Source organism: Pinus tabuliformis, chromosome 7 (genome assembly GCF_031772625.1).
Source record: "Pinus tabuliformis cultivar Carrire ecotype Pingquan chromosome 7, CPIR1, whole genome shotgun sequence".
Taxonomy (NCBI): Eukaryota; Viridiplantae; Streptophyta; class Pinopsida; order Pinales; family Pinaceae; genus Pinus; species Pinus tabuliformis.
In genome coordinates this window covers 816,716,206-816,735,241 of record NC_142293.1, presented here as the reverse complement: position 1 = coordinate 816,735,241, position 19,036 = coordinate 816,716,206, and the positions used below count along the sequence as shown (strand labels likewise).

Below are 19,036 nucleotides of genomic sequence, written 5' to 3'. Positions count from 1 at the left end.
AACACACTGATCAGTCATGGACAAAAGTGCAGAAATGTAAATCAGCAGAATTCAAAGTTTATGTACAGCTATTATACATGTTTGAAAAGAAATAACATTGCAGCAAATAAAAAGACATATATATACAGCTATTATACATGAAATCAGAAAAAGAAATGCAAGGAATTAAACTACTGTACAGTGGCTGTAGCAAACAGGGGCCCTCTGCCCACTTCAGCCAATCCAAAGAACAGTTACACGCTTAGAAAAAGGACAGTCTTCTCATGTATTGATTGCAAGTTTGAAAATACAGTGGGGAGCTCAAAATGATTACAAAAACAACTAACTATCCAGCGTTCAAAGACACTTTATTTATACAGAGGAAATCAAACTACTTTAACGAAACTTCAGCTATTCAAGCAGCTGTGTCAAAACACGTAATCTGGCTGCGTCGTCGAATTTAGGCAACGGTCATTGTGGGCATTCAATCCACTGTTGGATTCATGTCTCCCACTATCTTCGTGGCTGAGCAAGGTACCACGTGCTCCAAAACAAAACACGCAGAGCCGTGCCACCGCCAATGACCTCTGGTTGACCGGATTTGCCTCTGCGTGACTATGGGTTTTTATGACCAGTTTGGGTGAGCTGGAGGGACACACACCATGTCCTTGGTTCCACGAACTTGCCCATGTGGCTCTTCTTCCTGGAGGACACCTGGAACATACCGTTTAAGAAAACAACTGCGAAAACCCTGTGTGAGCTGCAGAAACGCAGCACTTTGAACCAAAATTCTAAACCAACAACAAGTCATTAGCATAATTAGCAAACCATGTAAAAAGTCCTAAAATACAATGATTTAAGTAATTTGATGGAGGGAATGAGTGACAAAAGGAGGAAATGAATAGGAAAAGGAGGCTGAGAGGATGTGTAAAGAAGTGCAGGTCTGAGGCTCAACACTAACCTAGTCAAATCAAACATTCTCTTAGCTTATTGTATGATTTTCTAATTATATTTATGCTTATAGAGTGAGTTGAGTTAGTTATGATGCCATGAGGTCTAATATGTGTTTAATGCAGATTATTGATGAAATTTGTGGTCAAAGTCAAGGATCCAGTGGACAAACGGCAGCAATAACTCGAAGTGGACAAAGGATAGGACTTATAGGAGGGAATCCCCCTCATTTACTACTTCTCACTTCGAATTCCCCTTCCTTCAGCTCGGAGTACAAGCAGCCAAATCATTCACTAGAAGGCAGCCGAGCAAGTGGAGGATGACTGGTGATTATCTCAAGTTTTGGGAGCCAAGCCTCCCTGATTTTAAGGAAGCTATTGGTAGCTTCATTTGTATAAGTAAAGAGGCCTAGGGCCTCACTAGGTTCAGATTTTTGTTGTACTTTTGCTTATGTAAACTCTCTCAACTTCGAGCTTATTATTTCGACAGTTTCATGTAATCTTGTTATTATTTTGGAAATAAAGATGGAATCCTTTTTGAGTTAGCACTGAGTTAGCTCAGAGGGATAAAGCTCTTGGGTTAGGGCCCAATCCAAGCATCCAAGATCCTCTTTACTTGTATTTGTATGTTTTATTTCAGTTGTAGATTAGATTGTTGTTAGATGTATTTCTTTCATGGTTAAGAATATGTTGCTTTTGATGATTCAGTAGTTTGCTTCCATTTGTGCTTTCTATAGCAGGATAAGCAGTGGTAAAGAAAAGATTCAAAAGGCTAGCAATAGTTCCTTGGCCTCTCTTCTTCCCTTTGGGACTATTATCTGAGGCAAAGACCCTCTTGCTGCCCCAAAAACACAAATTTTCCTCATTCATAGGATTTCTAGTGTTTACAACCTTTTAGTTGGTTAATAGTCTAGTTTTTCTTTATTTCAGAACTTATTCATCATTCTCACTTATTCATTTACAATATTCCTCTTTCATTCTTTTCTTGCAGCATTTCTCAGCATTTCCTTTCATGGATCACAGTTTAGATTAGTTTGATGCAAAACTCTGTTTTTTCTAGATGCACTTATTTCATCGCTTGCTTCATCTCATTGGTTGACTGTCAGTTGTCTATGCAAAATATATCTTCTAACAATAGATCAAATTATCAGCCATCCCATCCTCCATCTTATCCATGCCCTACAGGTCGCCAAAGTCTCCCCTCAATTCTACCTTAGTTTCCTGCATTTTCCATAGAATTCCTTCCTCTCTCCTTGAGCAAATCCAATCATATTTCTCTCTCCTAATGATTCTTTGTAGACCCTAGGTGCCCTAAAACCTCATTCCAACCTTCATTCACCTTTTCCACCCACTTTCACACCCTCAAAACAAACAAAATTGCTCTCGGCCTCCTCCTATAGGCCTCCTGTAGAACGCTGCTTTTCCTCCTGTAGATTTCCTGTGTCCTCTTGTAGATTTTCTTGTAGGCTTTCTTTTGAATGCCAAGTGCGGGAAAAGCCTCCAAAAGGCCACCTGAGACATCCTAGGACCCAACCACACCATCCTACATCCTCTCAATCCCCAAAACCACCTTTCAACACCACCTATTCGCTGCCACATTAATAAACAATAAATCACATACATGTCAAATTCACATAAAAATACATAAAAATCCAAAAATATGTTTTTTTTTTTCTCATTTACTTCCAGAAATATCTTAGTTAGATATTTTTTACTTCTTTGAATAGATAGATGGCATTATTCTCATGGTTTTCATAGTGATTTCTGCAAAAGTAGGGTTAGTTGGTTAAGTAGATTTACTTGGTTTGCTTTACATTTCAATTTTTCTCCTTTCTGTAGTTAGAGTAGTATCTATAGAGTAGTCTTTCTCTCCTTTCATCACATATATAGCTTCTTCTGGAATCCATAGAAGTTGGCTTGAGCTCCTAGTGATCTTGCGCCGGCTGACCAAGTGACAACCTGCAGTAAGAACTAGTACTTGTGCATACAACACCGTCGCTTCCATGTTTGTTACGAACTACCGGGTTGATAAGAGTAAAGAAGGCAGCGCAGGAGTTGCAACATTATTGCTGCAATATTGGTGCTCACCAATCATAACATCTCTCTGATAGGTGATTCTTGTTAAAAAGTCTCTCGAAATCATCCCAAATCAACTATTTTTCCCAAATTCCTTTAACATTATTCACATCTTCCCACCAAATATCTACATTCCATTTGAGACTGAAGGTGGCTATTTTTTCTTTTACGTTCTCTAGGTAGTTATGCAATCTAAATAATTTCTTCATCCCAAGAAACCATGCCTCTGCATCTTCTGTCTTCTTCATCTATCCATCGAATGTAGGAGGCTTGAATTTCTTGAAATTTTTAGGCAAGTACTCACTCCTCCTATATGGATGATGACAATGATGATGGTGATAATGTCTCCTAGACGAGGAGCTAGAATGATGCCCATACATACCAGTCCTCCTGTACGGTGTATCTAGTGATTTTCCACCTCTGACTATATCCCCTTTATCCAACTTGTATCCGGATCGAGACTTGCTAGCATAGGTTCCAATATTTTTCTCTTCCTGCTCTTGACTAATCCTCAATTGTCCCTATCTCTGTAATTCCAATAAGATCCGAAGAATTGATGCATTGAATTATACTTGATTTTCCTGAGCCCTTGCAAGTCTTTCCTAATCCTCAACCAAGATGTCATTATTTGCTTTGCAACTTCTGATATCTACCCTCAAACCCCTCAATGTATCTGCTATACCAGGAGAATACTCATCTCATTGATGCCCAATTTCTATGTAGGGAAAGTCACAAGAACTGTAGTATACCATTTTTCTCGTCATGTATAATTCTCATCTTCCTGCAAGTAGGCCATGTCTAATAAACCAAATAGATAACAAAATCAAAACCATTCTTCATTGATCTTCAGGGGAGGCTTATCTCATCTAAAAAATCAATCCACATTAGCATTATACATATATAATCATAATCATATCAGTATAAAAAAATCATGCATGACCATACCAACTGTATACCATGACCACATGGATGACAACCATAACCATGAAAACATCATATTTTATTCGAAGAGAGCACAAACTGCTTTGATACCACCCTATAACCGCCTCCTCCCACATTTACCCACTTTCATCGGTTTGCCTGGGGTAAATATGAGTTGAGGGTCACTATGATAAGAATCAACCTTCTATATGACCTTAAGGAAATGGAGTCGACAACTTAAGACTTCACTGACCTCCCTCAAGTGCCACAGGACCTTCAGGAGCAACCCAACTCCTATAGGTGTCCAATCCCTGAGCTAACTCTCTTTTTCACTAACCTAGAGCCTTAGTCGCTCCCTTTCCAAGGCCTCCAAGTGACTATAACCCTCCAATCACTCCCATAGGCCTGCTTCCTAGCGACTGTGGAATTTTTCAATCATTTCTATGCCAACGACCTCGAATTATGAGCCACTTTTTTAGGGCTAGGACCTAGGCCTCTACCCAGAACTTAATGAAACTTCCAAAAATGATAAATGACATAGAAACAAAGATTATAATACAAAAAATTGAACAAGGACTTGACTTGACCCCTCCTAGCTAAGAAAAACATTATGTCAAACACATGGTAAACATATAACCTACAAGTCATGAATGCATATCTGAACATAAGGATTTGAAAACTTATCTCAGGTTTAACAATAAGGATTTATGCCTTCTCACAATATCTATCATAACCACAATTAGGTCATGCATTCATTAACTAAACATTCATTGAATGAAATGTGATAAGAGCCATACTTAGATCTGTCATATAACCATGCTTATAACCATCATATAACCAGATAGATAACAATGATAAAACAACCATTAAAGCTCCATAATAAAAAGTACATTTACTTATCAAATACAAGAGAAAATTAGCTCCTATTAACCATACATGAAAGCCAACCAAGTCAGGGACTTCAACGTACCACCCGACCATATATTGGGTTGAACCAAATCTTTCTTTCAGCAATCACCCCCATGCCATATTCCAATTATGAATGTGGAATCTCATGGGAATAACCAATCCATAAAAAAAAAGGGAATCCATAGGTTAAATCACCTCCACCCTCAAAATACTGTGATCTCACCTAAACCAGCTCTGAGATAAAAAAACCAAACTGAGCTTAGATGCCTCATAATTCCTTCACCATCCCTTTAGGAATTTTCTTGTCTCCACCCACCTATTGAGGGCTTCCCAGAGAATACCATATCCACCCCCAACCCTTGGGGATTTTCCTGAGACCACCTCATGCTGATCCAAAACCTTCTGGAAATCCAGAGCTCAATCGATAAAGAATCCCATCACACAATGTCTATCAGATATGACAAGGCAAGCCTACAAACCACTCTCAAAACCTGGCAAAATCCATGTCACCAACAACAATGAAACCATATACACACATGCACATACCATGCATGCAAAAACCCGTTAGGAAATCATACATGAAACCTATTACCTGTAATTATTCTTGCTGAAGTTGCGTTTTCCAACCTTTCCTTGCTTGGTTATTGCCTTCCTTTGATTTTCTTGTCCTTCCTTTGCTTGCTTGTTTTCCTTCTCCTCTTGGTGCTCTTGTCCTCTCTAAAAACTAATTCTGAAAGTGAACTGACAAAAGGCTACAAACTGATGCTCTGATGCCTTTTTATTATTTATGCCACTAATTTCTTCATTTTCCCTTAATTTTCTTTCAATTTATTCCTCACATGCAACCTGTGACCTCTCACCTACCTTTTCTCCTATTTTCCTTTATTTTCATAAATAAAATGCCAATAATACATTTTTCCTTTTCAAAGCCTTTGCCATTGCCTTTGCAATTTCCTCTTAGCCATAATACACAACAAGTGATGCTCATTAGGATATTTTTCCCAATGCCCACTAGGATATTTTTCCCAACATTAAGCTTGGAATAATGTCCTTTTAACTTGGTATTATTTTTCCTTTAAAACTTTTATTACATGAAATTTTAACCTAAGGTTGTTACAAAGCATATAGAGGATACATGGCCTGAAAAATTCAAGGATGAAGTAGGAATTCTGTGGCTTAGTATAGCCATGGATGGCATTAACCCATATTCCATCCAAAACAAAAACTATTGTTTGACCTATAGTAGTGATCAATAACAATATCTCACCATGGTTGTCTATGAAGAATGGACATCTTATGTTGGCTCTCATAGTCCCTGGTAGAAGACAAGTGAAGAATATTGATGTCTACTTACAACCATTGGTAGATGAATTGAATGAATTATGGGAAGGGACACGTGTATGTTGTATCAAGACCCATTGCAATAGAGAGGAGTTTTACATTGTATGGCATATGTTCTTACACCATACATGATTATCCAGGCTTAGGAGTTTATTCTGGTAAATAAATTTTTTATTTATTTGTTTATATACGTAACAATATTATTTCACATATTAATTTAATTCACTGCAATTGTTCTGATCTTCATGGTCGCTAATGTTTAGACCTGTATAGAATAATTTCACAGGTCTTGTAACAAAAGGTTATCATGGATGTAAATGTTGTGGAACTTTTCTGAAGGCTAGGTGGTCTGAACACCTACAAAACCTGGTGTATGACTGCTGTAGGGTATTTCTACTAAAAGAACATCCTTACAGAAGAGCAACATCCACTTTCAATTGTAAACTAGGGAGAACCCAAAGGCCTGCAATAATGACATCAACCGAATGGCTTGGAGCATATGAGACAAAAAAGGAGGAGTTTGTAGAAATGTTCGGTTCAAATGGGGAGCCTATGTTCGATGATCCATAATTATTCAATACCTATGTTTAGAAATTGCCCATTGGAATGAAAAGGAAATCTATTTTTTATGAGCTCCCATATTGGGAGCATATTAAGATTGCCCACTTACTAGATCCCATGAATATATTTAAAAATGTTTCATCTTCTTTAAGGAGGCACATATCATCAAAAGAAAGTGACACATTAGCTGTTAGGAGAGAAATTATTTCTTCAAACTAAAAATAAAAATTAACCAAGACAAGAAACTAGAGGAGAGTTTGGTCCCTCTTAGTCTTTCAAAGAAGGTGATGTCCCATGGATTTTAAAGAAATATGATATTTCTTTGGAACACTGTTTGTTGGGGTTGAAATCACATGACCATTTGAACCTTCTAAGAGTACGTATGTTAAAAACACGATATTATTATTACTATTTTTATTTTTATGTAATGGGATATTTTATAATTAATTTTTATATAATGTACTATTTATTGTGTAGTGTCATTATCCTCTGCTCATGCGTGGGCGTGTGAACCATCATTTCCCCTAAGACCTACGACTTGCCATATCTAAATTATCTACATTTTTACATTGGATCACATGAAAGGAGATTCATATGTATAACATTCCACATTGACATCAAGAGATAATTGAGTTTTCTTATATGCTTGAGAAGGAATTGATGAAAAGTTTCATGGACTTGCAAGTTCATCTTCTAATTCACCTAGTAGAAGAGGTTGAATTAGTTGGGGTGGTTTCTTTTTGTTGGATTTTCTTCTCAAAGAGGTAAATGAAGAAATTGAAAGGTTTTGTTCGACAAAGGGTAAAACCCGAGGGTCTATGGAAGAGTGGTATATATCATATGAGTCCTTCTATTATTCCAATGAGTACATCAAGTAGATCAAAAACACACCAGGTGTGGCGATTTGGGATGATGAAAGGGATGAAGACAAAAGAGAAGGGGAGCTTATCGAAATAAATGGAAAGAGGCGCATGAGAAGGAGTAAGTGTAGGCTTATCATTTGTCAAATTACTACACAGTAACTATTCACACTGAACTTCATATTAATGCATATTTTTATCTCATACACACATATATATATATATATATATATATATATATATATATATATATATGTTGTTTTGATTTCATCAACGAATTCATAAATTGAAGCCATCAACAAATTCATTCTTTACAATATGGAAGTGACACAACCGTGGGTCACATTGTATAAACAAAAGAGGAGGAAATGAGATAGTGACAGGAAATAATTCAAACGGTTGAATGGTAGAAGTGTGCCTTATCCTGATCATTTAAAAGAAAATATGCCAATGGCATGCCCTAACAGTTGGGTTGCTGATCAAGTCAGAGATAAATACGGTGCATCTGGTTGTTACCCGCGTGCTGAAGAGGATGCGCTAAACATAGGGATTGGGTGCAACAACTTGGTAATATTAATATATTTTTGTACAATTTTAACTTCATACTTCACCTTTGAATTGTAACACACACACACATACATATTATATTTTTAATTATGTTTGGGTCATTAGACACATGACACTGTGATTTTTTTACTTTTTTATAGGTGCATTTTTTCCCATCTATGTGGGCATATGGACATCATTTTCGCATGGAGGATGTCGATGATGGATGCATGACACAAGACTGTGGAGTGGAAGTTGCATTCGACCAATCTAGTTGTGCTAGCCATTGCGATCAAAATCTAATGTAGGGGATGTTTGGTTACGTTGTAAAGATACAATATATCATTCAAGTAGACTTCTCTTCATTTTAATGTGTTATTTTTAGGTGCAAATGGTGGGATACCTTTGATCGGAATATTGTAAATGGAGATCAAGATAGTGGGTTGATATCTATTAACTCTAGAAAGATATGGCATGAAGCTAGGGATCCTTATGTTTTCTCAAAACACTACAACTAGGTGTTTTTTTTACCCATATGTGTTGGATAGGGACTGGTGGTTTGTATTAAGACACAACCTTAGATCAAAACATATTTTTGAAAAAAACAGTGTTATCATGCCAAGTGAGGAAAATAATCAAGGTGATGACAATGGAGAGTGATATGTACTCATGCTATTTCATCATTTATACTATTTTTGTACGTTTTTGTTTTCTTTATTTCACTAATTATATTATTTTTTATTCGTCTTGTAGGAATTTTACAATATAATTGGTAAGATTCACAAAATTTTTAAATGTTTTTTTTGCAGTGGAAACATTTTTACACTTAAAACTAAGTATTTCCAATTGAGTACAATAGCTATGGTGATAAAGATTCAAGGTCACAATCCTTCTCAAATAGGAAAATGAAAAGAAAATAGTGAATTTAGAAATAACATTGTGATTTAGTCTTGATTTAGATACTTATTGGTCTATTAATCAGTTCACATGTTTTCTCTTCTTGTTTAGTTCAAAATCAATATAAATCATCATGTAGTGGTAACTCTATGAAGACTTTAACAATAAAAAAATTGTGTATTAATGTGTAAGATTAAATCCTTGACATGCGAGGTAAAGTCATGTTTACTATATTTAAATTACAATTCTTGCAACATTATGTAAACTAAAAGGAGGTCTTATGCATCTATAAAATGTTGATTGCATCTTTTTATGGACCATAAGAGAAACAAATGGGCTTACATGGATGCATGAGAAGTTTTAACTTTCTCTTCACATACAATGGAACAATTTTGACTTTTCTTTTCAATGGTAATTATAAATAAAAGTTGAATTAATAAATATTTTATGGCTAAGAATTAAATGATAAATGATGTGATGGTGATTATGAGGCATTTGTTTGACTTTCAAATAGATTTGATGATACATTTTTTTTTCCTATTTAGATTATGTCAAATAAATATCTATTTTTAAGTATTTTTAAGTAAATTATTTAATATAGACATGTCTTTATCATTGTGAACATGATGTAATATTAGCTAGGAGAAATGTTAAAACATGACTTTTAGTGACTATCTTGTGATAAGTATGTGGAAAAAACAATACTTTTTGAGTTTTTTATTAAGAAATTATCAAATATATTATTTGTCAAAAGTTTAAATCTAATATAGTATCATTTTTGTATTATTTCACTCATATTTATTATTAAAAAGAGTTAAATTTAAACCAGTCCAATAGGAAATAAAGAACCAAAATAGCACCAAAATGTTATATCTTTATTAATAGAAAAAGTTCACCTGCCTCTTTAAGGGAGAACTTCCAATAAAGAAAATCCCTAACTACAAGCTTTATTTTACATTTATTGGTCTTCATCTTTAGTGAGAGAAATTTCAAGTTTAAATTTGTAAGAGTTTCTATAAATACTAAATTTAAATTGCTTGAAAATCTCACAATTTTAGTAATAAATTAAATTTTATAAAAATAGAATTTTTCAGTTATATTAAATCTAAATTAATTATAAAACAAATATAGGATGGCCAACCCTTCCTCCTATCCCTTGGCACGATTATTACTTGCTTTCCTTAGCCCACCACCTCCACAATGACAACCACTAATATTACATATCTACTAGATGTGAATATCCAATAGCTAGTTAATTATGACTTAAGTTTTTTAAAATCAACAATAGATTGAATTTTATAAACCAATATTGAACTGGTTAAATTGTATTTTTGATTAATTTATTCTTATTAATATTTTATATTAAAAATTGAATGGGTTACACATTTTCGTCTTATTAAGAACTAACTAAATTATTTTATCTTTAATTATTTTTTCCTTGTGAGTATTGAAATATTTTACTAATTAAGTTAGATTGAATATGAATGAACTATCTAAGCAATAGAAAAATATTTATTGTAATTTTACAATCATAGTTTCAACCATACTAAACTTTGTAATTTATAAAAATATCTTTGCATTTTTTTTAAAGTAAGTTGTTTTACATGCAATTTCATATATAAATGTTTGATATAAGTTCACCAATACATAATATATAATATTTATAATTTCATAAAAATAAACATCATGATGATAACCATCTAACAAACATAAACATCATCTAAGATACACATTCAAATTCATTACCATCATCTAATTATATACACCTCTAGCACATATAAATGTCATTAGCTAGCACACAAATCTAATAATGTAACAGGGCATCATCATAATGATCAAATGTAACAAAACATAAACATTGTAATCTAACATCATCACCAAACACATCCTTAAATTAATAATGTCATTTCAAATAAATGCTATCACACACACATCTATCTGCAATCACATTAAATAAACATATCTAACATGACCTAACAATATACACATCAACACCAACATAGAAATTAAGTACATAAACATGAACACATAAAATGAAAACACACACACACACACACACACACACATACAAAAAATTCAAATAACTACATCAAGTCAAATAACTGCAATCAAATATATGATACAACAGACGTAGTAGTGTCAATCTAGTTTGGAACAGAAGATGATGGATGGTCAACTAATGCCTCAACACCTATCAAAATATGAGGTGAAGGAGGAGGTACTGGCTGGTCTACAACAAAAGATGATGGATGGGAAAATACTACCTCAACATGGTCTGGTGAACTCTAAGGTGGAGGAGGAGGTGGCTGGTCTGCTCTGTCATGAGAAGAATAAGAAACATCCTCTAGCTCTGAAATATCATCATCAGGTCACTGAGGAGGTGTACTACCAGAAGGATCACTGACACCCTACTGACTATGATTCGATGGGGTAGTACTACTAGAAGCATCATGATCACCACCATCATCATCATGATCATGATCACCACTCTCATCATCATTATCATGATCACCACCCTCATCTAGCATATCTACTGCTACATGCCTTGCATCCCTCATCGATTCTAGTAGCTTAATAACATTGACGACATGACGCATAAGAGAAATAATCTCGCGCAGGCAATCTCTGCAGAGATCCATGAAACTAAGATATGTGCTGATATCTCGAGCCTTCTTAGGGTGGACTCCTCCCTCAACCAAAAATTTGGCCAATCTGTCGCAATAGTCCATACAAAATTGGAAACCATCCCTATAGCCCTAGATGCCCATAACCCCTTGAGGATTTGCCTCACCCTTTGGGCCTTTCCCATCTCCTCATCTCCTCCATCTAGTGGGGTAGGAGACATGTCCCTATCAAATATGCCGATGTCTAAAAAATATACAATACACAACAATAATTAGAAAATTTCAATAAATAATTTAATAAAACAAGGTAAAGAACGTTCTAAAACAAATTTTATTCTAATTAATTAAAACAATAAAATGAAACTAGTTTAATTTAAAGAAAACACTAATATTACCTCTATCATTTGGAGGCTCATCTGGTGTGAAGAGGATGTTGGGACACTGCCTCCAATCAATCCTCGCGTATGGAAATGCCAATGAAAAAAGCGCATGGTCATCCTCACTGACTAGTAGCGCCAGTGCCTGGGATGAAATCCTAGTCGGATACTTTGATAGGCCCCTCTTGGGCTTCATCTGCCCCCACATGAACATCCAAACCTCAGTGATCATCGTAGGAGGGAAACGGTCAAATGTAGAACTCATCTCTTGAAACCTCTAAAAAAATAAACAAAAAATATTTGAAGCAAAAGGGAAGGTAGCCCTCCCATGTATCAATGCACAATATCTATCTAAATCCATGCAAAACTACCTCAAAATAATGCTAGAACATTTGATACAACATGGCGCTTGATTCAAAGAATCAACATAATAAAAAAGAGGGAAAATAATGTGCTTCCCATCACTACTAATGCATGCAATGGTGGTGACTAATAACGAGAGGAACCTAACCTCCTGTACAACAAAAGAAGAAATTCGTAGCTATCCACCATAGACCTGAAAATCTACTAGATAGATCGCATGAGGCTTGACATATCTCTAAGTGTAGGCAAGATTAATCTCAGCTATAATGCCATGGAGGACATTAGGTAATTGGGAAAATACTACCCTACCCTAGATAGGACAATGATAAAGTATATGTCCTCCTTAGAGGGCCTATACCACGCCCCAGGACTGACACGTAAACCCTGCTCCTGGCCATTCCATCGACAGATCATATGCACCAATAAGATAGGGTGTGTTAGTGTCAGTCTTGTTAGCCTATCCCCTAGATCAAAAATGCTTTTACTATGTTTTTCCAGGCTTTCAAAATCAAATATTTCTGTTACTAGGTTTACACAACAAATTTGGTCATTGATTGGTCAGTCTAAAGATGAAGTCATTGTTTGGAAATTCACTCATGCTGGTCACCTATCACAGCTTATGAAGGTATCACAATAAAATGGGCCAGTCATCATCATAATTCCATTTAGGTCTCAGGTCATCCATTAAGTCACTAGGGTTTCCAAGGTCCATCATTTTCATGAATAAAACCAGCAGTGAGTAAAACATGACAAAGCAACTTTTGGAGAATTGATCTTGATTTTTCGCACACTCGTCATAATTTAATGTTATCAAAGGTTCCAGAAAAAGAAGCTCCAACAGTCATGAAAGCAAAGGACATCTCAGGTTTGCAATGGTAAAGGTCACTCTATTTTTATAAAGTGAAAATCAGTTTCTAAAGGAGGATGGGTCCCATTTCTTTTTGAAAAAGTGAGGAAACTTTCCCTATATAAACTCAAAAGCCCCATAACTCCTTCATTCACATCCTATTCACTCTTTATCATCAAGCTATCTCGCCCCAAAAAGCAAAAAAATTGTTTTCCTAGGAGAAATTAGCAAAAACTTGTAAGCGTTGCGCATAGAATCACTATGCTGCGCTTAGGATACAGGTGCTACATGTAGAAGAACTGTGTTGCGCTTTGGCTCTACGTGTAGGAACACAGTGCGGCGTGCAGAACAAAGTGCCCCAAAATTCATCAAAACTCTCCCAGACTTCAATTTTTCACTTGCAATCTTGGTTTTACTAACTTCTAAGCTAAGGAACAAGTAAGTACACCATAATCCTCCATCTTTTTCTTTCCCAATTTCATCTCATATCAATGATTCTGCAAGTTAGGGTTTGTAGCAAAAGTTGCATGGGAAATGTTAGGGTGAAAATGGGCATCATTATTTTTAATTTCCAAAACATGTAAAATGATATCCTACACCTTCATACATGTTTAATGAGCCATTTTGGCCATTTTACCCACCTCAAAACAAAGTTTAAACACTCGAAAAGCAAAACCCTAGCTCATTCCTAGAGGTTTTTAAGCAAGTCTCATCATAAACCCCGTTGTTCCCACCTACAAGCAAACCATATTTCCACTATTTCTCCACTCATTTTCATCAGCTTTCAAATTCATCTCACCTTTCCTAAGACCCCTCCCATCATTTTGTTAAAAATCACCTACATATCACTTCATTTCCATTCACACCTCACATCTTATTTTCACTTCCTGCTGCTAGGGATTTGTGCCATCATGGAGGCAGAATCTTCAACAGAAAGAAAGAGACAACATAAAGGAGGAAGGATCCTCAAATATGAACCATCAGACTGCAACACAATCAACTCCTATCCTTTCATCAAACAATGATTCGAGGATGTCCTCTGCTTGGAATTTTGCAAAAGGGTGAGCGAGGCACGATTTCATGAGCAACTAACAGATTGGGTAGAAACACAACTAAAAGGAGAAATTGCTGTCATTGCTGGTATTGAGTTCAATTTATTAGTGGCTTCCATCTCAATAGTAACTGGGTTATTAGACAATGGCGAATATTGGTTCAAAGGAATGAACCTAGATCTTGAAAACTACAAGCCTTTCTTGAAGACGCCATATAGAGATACACATACTCACCTCTTTCCTTTATATATTTATTGGAGAAATATGCCCCTTTAATGAAAATTGTCATGAGGTTCTTCACTTGTGAAGGTAGATTCTACAGGTTGTATGCCTATCATATTCGTCTCCTGATGCATTTCACCTCTCAAAAGCCACTCAACATGTGTAATTATCTATTCAGGAGCATTTTCAAAATGTCTGAAAAAATACAATTAAAGGAAAAAGAGCACTCTCGAAGCTTGTTTCATCAAAGTCTCATCAAAACCATTGTCCTTCACCAGCTGGCAAAGAGAGGTATGACTTGGGAAGCCTTTTTGAAAGCAGCATTGGAATGGCATGAGAAGAATGCAATATCTTAGTCTCCTAGTGCGCCAAAACAACAAACAGAGGTGGGGTCATTTAGCAAAACAATGAAGAATATTCAGTTATCCAAACCTGAGGTGAATAATGTGTATAATAAGGGGCAGAGGCTTGTGTTTTCTTCTCACAGAGAGAAAGGGGCCAAGCCTTCTTCATCGACAAAGCAAGAATCAACAACAAAAAATAAAGACACAGTTGAACATGATTTTGAAATAATTGATCCAGACACTGAGGATCAGACCACCAACATGAGAAAAAATATCAGGGATAAGGACTACGAAATCAAGGAGCTATCAATAAATTTGGAAAGGGTGAAGTATGTTATATCATTCCTTGAACAGGAAAACAATTAACTCAAAGCAAAGGAGTTGATCCTAGAAAAGGAAAAAGCTAAGTTAATGCAGCAAGTCAGCAAAGGTAAGGAGATCATGAAATCAAGCGAGCCTGAAGAATTAGAGGTGAGAGGAAAAAGGAAAAGACCAAGGACAAGATGCCTCAAGAAAGCTTTGCAAGAGGAACAAGAACAAATTCTATTGAATGAGGAACTTGACCTAGAAGATAGGATCGCCCTAGAGGTTCATCATGATAAGGAATATTGGCTAAATAGGGTGAATGAATACTTGGAGAAGCTCCTTGAGAAGGCAAACAGAGACAATCAGTTGCTCAGACACATGGCACACCACTACCAAGCTCAAAACATGATCACCAATGTCAAAGTAAAACAACTTGAAAATAAGCTCAAGGAGGCCAATAAAGACCAACTGGATGAGGGAAACTTGGAGATGCTTGCTGAAGCATGCATGAAGCTATAAAAACCTACTTTTACACCTTCCCTCCAATTTTGAGCAAATTATGAGCATTTTGAGGTTTTTGAGAATTTTTGGTATAAGTTCAGAAATTCAGCTACTCTAGAAGCGCAGTGCCTTGGCGCTGCACTTTTTCCTCAGGCCTCCATTTGAGGAAAGGTATACATTTTTGGAAAGGTCTTGCCATAATCTAAAAACTAATTTGCCTAGATTTTGCAGAGGTGGCTTAGTTTTGGAGAAAAATGCAAAAAAGTGGCAAAAAATAGCATTATAGACCATTTTTTGACAGGCGTTGCGCTTCTAGAATGACCCTGGGAGAATAGATTTTTGAAGGTTTTTCCATGCTCCAAATTCAGAAATTCAAATTGTTCTGGAAACTAGACTTGAAGGGATAGTTGAACGTTCTCTCAGATTTGAATTTTGACCCCCGGAAGGCACCTAAAAATCAGCTCACAGTCGGTGTTGCGCTTCTGTACTTTTCTGTGTTTCAAATTGTAAAATTATCTGTGTAAATTTCTAGTTTCTAGTTTGACTTAGTCAAAGTAAAGATTCTCTATGTAATGGCACTAGTTACGAGGCTAGGTGATGTAGGCATGAATAAATTCACATCATAGGTAGTTTTTATTATGTGTATTAGGCCTCATAAAAGAAGCAAACTCCTAAACAAAGTCTTCATGAAGTGTTTGAGTTTCACCTTCTCACTCTCACCTGTTGGTTGAGAGAATCTTGGAGTTAGTTCCTGCACAAAGGAATTCGAATCTTGAAGGTGGGAAAGTGGTCTAGGAGAGTCTATATGTATCATTTCACTTCAGGAGAAGAAGGTTGAACATTTTGTGAAGGAGGCTTGCATGTAATCATGTTTCAGCTAATACAAAGACATGTTGTAGCTATTTTCAAGGAACTCTAGCCCAATGAATTCATGGTGATTGTACTTCATTATTTTTGTTTTCTCATGGTCTAAACATCTTTATATTCATTATATATCTTCTTTCTATGAATGCCTTGTGATAAGATACTCAGAATTCTTATTTTTCAAGCTCTGTTATTTGGTTTCATAGTTATGTGTTTTCTCTTCCTAAGCTAATGAAATCATGTTTATTTATGCTCATTAGTTTCTTCCACACTATATCCTCTATACTACACTGAAAAATACTCAAAATTACACCATGGCTTCTGATATCTAGCTCCTTCTTATGTTTTCTCCTGCATTCCCACAGCCTAGACCTACTTGTGGCTCCAAACCCTAAGTTCAGCAAACCCTAAAACCAAATTTTCACAAACAAACAAACTAATACACATATCTAACCTAAAATTCATTTGCTTTAAAGTCATATCACTGACAAGAGATTTAGAGAGATCCCTCTCATGCTCAGTAGGGCTAACTATTGAGCTGAAGTGCTTTGAGGTTACCCTTCTCGATTTACTTTTCAACCTAGGAGATTGTAAGGACTAACATTTTTGGTGCCGTTTCTGGGGAATGACTGTTAAACTATTCCTGGGAAATATCTAAGAGCTTTCAAAGAACTCGTTCTGTACCTCTCAGTTTCCAGTATTCAAATTTAGGCTGAATTCATAAATCTCGTTAATTTAGGGTGTATACATTCTGGCTTCCAAAAGGCATACCACGTCAAACCTTGACCCAATCCACCCTTTATTGTTGAAGATCTGGAAAGACTGCTTAGTAAACTTAGACTACCCATCACTAAAAGTGCAGTTCGTAAAATTAAAAGAACAAATTCTCTGCCTAAAAATCTATTGGCTTTAGAGCAAATTCCTTTTGAAGAGTAGATAGAATTATCACTTACAAGGTCCAAGTCTGACTCCTGTATCTCTGATATAACATTAGAACCTTTAAAGGTTGAAACTCACTCTATCTCTTTAGAATCTTTGTCTGCTAAGACTGATCATGAACTGTGGTTAAATTTTGATAAGCTTCAAAGCCTTGCTGACCAACTCCAGATCACTACTGAAAAAGATTTTGTTTAATACCAACTTGAATACCTAGCCACAACTTCAACCTTTGTTTCACCTCCAAGCACATTTGCTACATCTCCCAAAGTTTCAGTTTCATCATCTTTCCTACCTCCCCCATTCGTTCCATCTTTGCCTCCACAACCCATTTTATTAGTTCCATCATCGTCATTAGCATCACCACCCTTACTTACACAATCCATTGTAGCACCTTCACTATCTCCAACAGTCATGGAAAGATTTGCGCCTCTTTAACTACTTGCTCAACTTGCTGCTTTGCCTCAGAACTATGGTCAAAGACTCCGTTTGTTTGATGGAAGTGCAGAAATTACAACTCAACAGCATGTTGATAAGTTAATAGATTTCATTGATTTGGAAGAAATTGATGAGGAGAATGCCAAAATGAGGATTATAGCTCACAGTTTATCAAGAAATGTTAAGAAATGGTTTCGAAGTATGGCTGCTAATTCTATTAACAATTCTCAAATATTGATTAAATTATTCTTAGCTCATTAGAAAGAGAAGAAGAATCCATTACAGATATTGGCTGAGTATAATTCAATGAAAAGGAACCCAAATGAAATATTTCAAGAATTCACATCAAGATTTAATACAATGTACAATTCTATACCTGATGATATGAAGCCTCCTCCTGGTTTGGATCTTCTTCATTATCCTGATGATTTTGATCCGGACATGGCCTACCAGCTTAGAGAAAGAGACCCTACTACTCTTGAAAAGATGCAGCGGAATGTAATCAGTGTTGAAGCCAATTTGCTCATTAAGAAGTCAAAATCAAAGCCAGAAAGGGCGGAGAAGAAAGTTGTCTTCAAAGAAGAGCCTGCATCATCTTCTAATGCAAAGCTTGACAATTTTATAAAAACTATCGAGAGGATGATGGATAGAATATCCATAACTGATCGACATGCTAAACCTTTAGTGAGGAATCCTAACTTTCGTAGACAACAACAACAACAATTCAGAAATCGACAGAAAGAGTAGCAAAACCAAGATCCTCAAGGTCAAGTAAGAGCTCCATTCCAACAAAATTACACTGAAGGTTAGGAAGAAGATGAAGAAGAAATTGTAGAAGCAGATCACTTATTTCAAGAAGATGAACAACCTATTTTCCTAACAGAGGAAGATTAGTTTTCTGAAGACTCTCTCATACCAAGTGATCGGTAGTTTGTGTTCACAAGCGAAGATCTGTGGGTTGTTCAAACTGAAGATTACCAAAGAGGATATCAGAATGCCCTCAGTCATATCCAAAAGCAGTAAAATTTGAGGAATAGAAATGTACATGTCACTCTAACGAAGAAAAGACAAAATCTCCAAAAGGACGCACCAAGCAAAGAAACCACTCCTGTAGGCCAGAAT

The 19,036-nt window shown here is 35.9% G+C and overlaps 1 pseudogene; it reads right to left on the bottom strand.

Moving 5' to 3' along the window:
- The window catches only part of LOC149250095 (UDP-glucuronate 4-epimerase 2-like), a 126,562-nt pseudogene extending 108,670 nt beyond the window's left edge, over positions 1 to 17,892 (bottom strand).
- Between the last annotated feature and the right edge of the window lie 1,144 nt (positions 17,893 to 19,036).